Consider the following 7,175-nt stretch of genomic DNA (forward strand, 5'->3'; position numbering starts at 1 on the left):
GCGATAGCAGCCAGCAACACGATAGGCTATGTTATGTGTAACCCCTTCCGTTCCGGGGCCTGGCTGGGATTCCCTCCTCTCGCCCCTCCTCCACCAGCATCGGGGCCGCAGCTGTCCTCTATAGTGAGTCTAGTGAATGGTACTTACTTGGTTCACGAGGAGATGTTCGGCATTCGGCAATACTCTGTCTGTATACTGTACAACACAACGCAGACATGTTCAGCACCGTGGATAGCGCCACAGAATGGTTGCAGCAGCTTGAAGCTTATTGGATAAAATGATGGCCAATACGCACACGTAATATGTAGAATGGGTACATTTCAAACGAAGGGCAAGCACAATTAAGTCAATATGCCTACACAAACTGCTACGAGGATAAAACCAGAAAAAGCACTAGTAAAGTTTTTTTTAAAGGGGGACAAACGTGTACATTATGAAAAATAGGGGGGGGGGGGGGACTTTTTTTTGCAGGGGCCATTTTCCCCTCTCTGTGAGAGCGGTTTTGAAGGAGTCTAGGGATTCACATTTCTTAATGGCCGTTGGTAGGGCGTTCCACATTTTAGTGGCATAGCTGGATTTAACCGTTTTAGCCGAATCTGGGTTGCACGTTGTTTGTTGAACTCCCTCTGGTGTTGTGATTGTGGAATTGGTTGACATTAAAGAAGTACAGGTACATCTATCTTAGTGGTGTAGCCAGGCCCATTGCACGTTGCTGTACTCAGTCTATGTACTCAGGTCATCAACCCTAATCCCATTTTGGCAGAATGGGCAAAATGGGCAGGGGTGAGGTGGGTTCTGGGAGTAAGGCCAAGTAGTACTATGTGTATGAGGTCTCCTAGCTGTTCATGAGGAGATCCTGCACAGGACATTTTTTTGTATTGACTTTTTTATTATTATTGGTGGCCATTTTATCACAGGAAAGATTTGCCTCCATGCAGGATGGAACCTATAGGTGGGTAATTTCATCTTTTCTTGTGATAATACTGTCACCCACTTTAACTATGTCACCCACTTTGGCCTTGCTGAGATTAGAGCTCAGTTCAGAGCTGAGGGCCACACACACACACACACACACACACACACACACACACACACACACACACACACACACACACACACACACACACACACACACACACACACACACACACACACACACACATGTTTTAACTGATGTGCCCTCACAATGTGAATCACAAACATATTAAAGAAGCATCACAACGATACACGAGTAGCAAAGGTATGTTTCATGTTTGATATTTGACCATGAGAACCTGGACATTGCCTGGTGCTTCAGTGAGAACCTGGACATTGCCTGGTGCTTCAGTGAGAACCTGGACATTGCCTGGTGCTTCAGTGAGAACCTGGACATTGCCTGGTGCTTCAGTGAGAACCTGGACATTGCCTGGTGCTTCAGTGACCATGAGAACCTGGACATTGCCTGGTGCTTCATTGACCATGAGAACCTGGACATTGCCTGGTGCTTCAGTGACCATGAGAACCTGGACATTGCCTGGTGCTTCAGTGAGAACCTGGACATTGCCTGGTGCTTCAGTGAGAACCTGGACATTGCCTGGTGCTTCAGTGAGAACCTGGACATTGCCTGGTGCTTCAGTGAGAACCTGGACATTGCCTGGTGCTTCAGTGAGAACCTGGACATTGCCTGGTGCTTCAGTGAGAACCTGGACATTGCCTGGTGCTTCAGTGACCATGAGAACCTGGACATTGCCTGGTGCTTCAGTGACCATGAGAACCTGGACATTGCCTGGTGCTTCAGTGACCATGAGAACCTGGACATTGCCTGGTGCTTCAGTGCACCTCAGTAAAACACACATTAATGACAACCATGAAAGGATAAAACATTCAGCCAATAACAGCACAATAACATAAGTATATGGGTAACGAAGACACCCAACCAAAGAAATGCACTTAGTTTTTTGTTTTTTTATCCTCTGTATCATGATCTGAGAGTAGTGTTGTTAAAAAAGGTCCACACCCCTGATCTGAGTGTGAGAGTGGTACTTTGGTTGAATTTATTTTTCTCCATATATATATTGGGATAGGAGGGTGATGTATAGATAAATTGTATTAGATGAATTTATAGATAGATTATATTATATTTCAATGTCTGTGGGTCTACTTTTAAATCTGTTGCTGACTGGCTACACACTGGAATGTTTGTGTGCGTGCGTGTGTGTGTGTTTGCATAATAAGACCTGTCCAACACCTTGTTGCTGCTGGGTCACAGTGGACAGGAGTTACATTTTCACTCATGATTTCAGTGATTGACAGATGGATGAGCTCATAGCTAAGCGCTTGCATAACGTCTCATTGAGGATTAGGCCTCATAGGTTTTTATGTAACATATGGCCCGGGCTGCCCACACACACTGCCATGACCTCATCGGACGGGACTCGGCTAGCCTCTGGCTGGCGGTCATGCATGGCTGCGTGGACTCCAAACACGTCCCGCGCTAAAACCTATCCCAAAGCAACCCACCCAAAATGCTTTCTGTCCAAAATTAAAGAACAATGGAACAATGGGGGGGATGAAGAAGCTGTCAGATTGAACTAAAGCCATGTCTATATTGAGCGTAGATTTGAGTAGGCCTGCATTACAACATTTGGGTCCAACCGACTCGACACCGGGCACTGCACTCCCTGTGGGGGTGTGGAACACGTGTTGAATTTGAAATCGGTGGGGCGAACGGTTCTCGAGTTACGTGGATTAGGCCTACAGCCGTACACACGTACGTACAGACACTGTCAGACAGACGTACAGAGACATAGTGCATTTATAGATAGATAGGGACCAGGGGGGCAGTCAGACAGATATTTTGTGAAGCCACTAAGGAAATCGGGATTTCCTGAAAATTCATATAATGGCCTGTTGTGGCGCTGTTATTGGGCTCAAAAAACCCCATAGCTCCATAGAGATCCATGTATTTGGGCCCAACTTCACCTAGACTGTATTACCTTAATAAACATGGTCATGAATACTTTCTGCTTCCAGTCACTAGTTTAAAGTCTCATTTCTAATGTCATAATATTCTTTTTGGAAAATTATGGTCCCATTTATTAAAGAAATGACCATAAAGTCGCGTATGTTCTGAGGGGCGTGGCTACCGTTACAGTCTATGAACGGGATCCCCCACCCACTCGAGTCAAAATAAAAACCAACAAAGAAGAAGGGGGGAAGTCCCGCCTCGTTGTCTGGGCCAGCCAATGGCTCAGCTGGGCCCAAACGGATCTAGAAAGATGGCGATTTACAATTCAAGGACTGACAGGCTTCATTTTACGTCCATATCAGACCCGGAGAACACTTTGTCCATATCTTTTTACAGTCTATGATAGGGACGCTAGGGTTCAAGTGGCTACGTTTCAGCAAGCCTCAATATTCGCTGGTTACTTTTGGGGGTGGCCATAGCTGAGTGGGTAATCTGAAGGTCACCGGTATTCCTCCAGGCCTACCAATTATACCCATAAGATGTCTATGTTTAAGTGTCCCAGATCAAGACACCCGCTTCACAAATCACCCAGAGTGCTCCTCGAGTCATAACCACCTGAGCAGCCATCATCAGCTGATGGCTTCCCCCCTCCAGTTAAACAGTCTGGCTCATACTGCACGCTCTGTCCGACTCCGCACACAATCATGTCATATAATACTGAAACACAAGGCTACATAAAGCTACATTTAACAAATCTCCCTGTGCTGAACTCGGTGAAGCTTTTCAAATAGTATGGCTCATTGTGCTACCAAATGCACAAATCTAGTAAGGATAAAAAAAGGCACTTGTAAGCATGGGCTGTGATTTGCTTGATTAAATGGAGCTGTCAAGACTGGCAGTCAGAGAACTAGCTGGACTCGCTGCTGACAGCAGCGCTTTGCATTCTCTGGTTTCTTATGCCGTTCAGATATGTACATCATGCACGCATGTGCATGATGCAGCACTCTGAATTGTGTTTTTTTTGTCCACCAGAATGACCGTATAGCAGGCTGACAGCCAGGCACAGGTCACAGTGATGCACATTCATTGAAATGTGTGGAGGGTTTGTTATTTCCGTTTTAGAGCCACAGAATGCTTAGCTCTTTATAGGCAGAGTCATGTCCTCTTACATAACCATATCTGTAATCCCACTGCCTACAGTGTACAGCTGTTCACTTTGTTAAGGATAAGCTAATGATTTCCGGTTTTATCCCTGGAATTTATTTAATTGCCATTAGACAGCAAAAAGTCACATCTCATTTTTCAGACTTTTGCCTCGGACCTGAACGAGCTGGGCCGAGATCAGAGTCAGAGTTAACACCACATTCACTCTACGTCTGTAAACATTTATTTACTTTCTCCGGTTTATTTGGACCTCCCTGACAAAATGTAAGAATTAGCTTACTAAACAATTGGTTCCTCAGCCCCACACAAACAGCCTGCTCTTTATTCAACTTGATTCGTATCCAACACCCACACACTAACGGTGTCCAAGGACAGAATGTTGGACTGTGGCAATACAGCTGTCTCCTTTCAGAAAGAGTGTTGTGGCACAGTGTGTGGGGTTGTGCATGTAAGTTTGTATGTATCTCTGTGAGAACCAAATGTCCTCACTAGGCTAGAAAGATAATACCACGTGAAGACGTGGTATTATCAAAGTTTGCTGTTTTAGGGTTAGAACTTAGGTCATTAATGTAGTCCTCACAAGTATAACAAGATGTGTTTGTGTGTTTGAGTGTGTGCATGTGTTAGGGTAAAGTTGGTAGCATGGTGTAATAAAGGGAGGCCTTGTGCAATCCCATGATACCAAACGTGGACAAACGTGTGCACGCATGCACGCACATACCCAGTGCGGAAGCACAGATGGGAACAGAGAAATGATTTCCGGTTCACGGCCTCTTGTCTCATCCGGAACATTCTTCTACTGAGCTGTTTGCTCAGCATCAGACAGCACCACTCCTGCACATTGAATCATTTAGAGTGCAATACCATTTATGTTTTTTTTTCATTTCATTTCATTATACCACTATGTATTGCATAACCGAAGGGGCATGCGTTCACACAACATGCATGTGCAGTGTATCTTCCAACAGATATAATTATAGTGCAACGTAATACAGCGGTTAAATAAATTGATAGTAAGGGATGACACAACAGGGAACACAAACACCCATAGCCATAGTCATGTTATTATGACTCAGACATAGCCATAAACAAATCTGATATGAGCCGACCGCTATGCCCATATTTTGTCATGTGTATATAGTTATATACGTGACCGACCACCGAGTCGTTCGGATATGCATTTGTCCAGAACCGCTGATCTGACCTAAATGTATGGATATCCAGTTGTCCAGTTGTTGCACAAGTCACAATAACGTGTTGCATCGCCAAAGGTGAGATTGTCCACAACGTGCATGTTGAAGACGATTGATAGGTTTTATTTAACATAATTTGTATGATATGGTTTTGGTTTCTGCCGTGCTGCCCTAAAGGGCCCTTGCATTTTAATGACTACAGTTTTCTGGTTACATTCCAAGTACTTTAAATCATTCAGATACACACTTCAGAACACCCAGTTATAGACAGTTTCTTTTTAATTCTCTGTATCTTTAAGGAATCAGACAATTGGGTTGTGATGCTTTGTTTACAATGACATCGTGACACAACTCATCATGATCCATTCAGTGTCTGTTGTTTGTTCGACTATGTCTGCCAGGCCGGAAAGCCAGGAGGCAGAGATTATGTTTTCATCTCTGTTTGTGTGTTGACATTGCGTGCGTGCGTGCATGCATGCGTGCGTGCGACCGTGCGTGCGTGCAATCCGTGCATGCACAGCTAATCTCAGAAACCACAGGACCAATCTGTGTCAACTATGGTCTGTGGTACACTGCTAGTAGGCCAAGAAAAACACTCCAGCTCATCGACCTCATGGTGGTGCTTAACATTTTGGCTATATAACTCTTGAACCATAATAGGCTGTACAAAAATAATATAACAATAATTCTGGAAATGGTTATGAGAAGTATAAGGCGTATCAGTCACGACATATTGGTTGCTGTATTGTGTATTATATTATTAGGTGCGTATACACTATGCACTATGCAGCAGCATTGTTTATCTGAGTCTGTCTCTCTGTCTTCCCACAGAGTGAGAGAGTGTGTGACTCCCATCTGTCTGATTCATTACTCCACACGGTGTCAAAACACAATACACCCCCCACCTTGCACCGTCCATCACAACTGGGTCGCACGCACGCACGCGCACACACACACACACACACACACACACACACACACACACACACACACACACACACACACACACACACACACACACACACACACACACACACACACACACACACACACACACACACACACACACACACACACACGCACACCACAATGCCTATATTTAATTACTTTCCTAAAGACAGAGTTTTATGCATGCTCATGCTCATGTGTGCACATGTGAACACTAGACCACCCTCATCCCCAGAGGACACAGATGTGGCTGTATAAGAAAGGCACCAGGGACCCTGTTGGGTTTCACAGTCAGACACAAACCAGAGGTTGAGACAAGAAACAAAAGGAGGGCAAATACTTGTGATGTTGGCCTGGTTATTGCCCTCCTTCATCTCCTCCTCTCTGCACTATTTGTTATCCCAATTGACCATCTTCACGTGCTGGCCCGGTAGCCATATACTATTAAAGGGATATTTCACTTTAAAATATAAATTGGGTCATTTTATCGTCTTACTCAGGACCTTAGAGAGCGTCTAAGTTGCTCGATTCAGTATTTAGATCCAAGTACGGGTGTTTTCGATGAATCTATCATGATTAAAATGGAGTATGAAGTTACAATGGGTTTGTATACGAAGGGCGTCTCTGATAAAATTAATATCAAATATCTAAATACTGATTCAAGCAACTTAAAAACGGCCCTGGGGTGCTCCCAAAAGCCAGAGTAGACGATAAAATGACACCCCAAAAATTGGATTAAGTGAAATATCCCTTTAAGTGAGAGTAAAGTGACCGGCATGTGAACTGTGAACACAGCCTCTTCTGTCTTTAGTGAGAACAATACTAGAGTACTCTGGATCTGTTCAGCCAAGAGTATTTGTAATTGAGTAGGAACTTCTTTATTCCCCTGGTGTGTGTGGAACTGTGGATGAACTGTGGATGGC

The sequence above is a fragment of the Protomyctophum parallelum genome (assembly GCF_964188405.1).
Source record: "Protomyctophum parallelum genome assembly, chromosome: 13".
NCBI classification, from domain to species: Eukaryota; Metazoa; Chordata; class Actinopteri; order Myctophiformes; family Myctophidae; genus Protomyctophum; species Protomyctophum parallelum.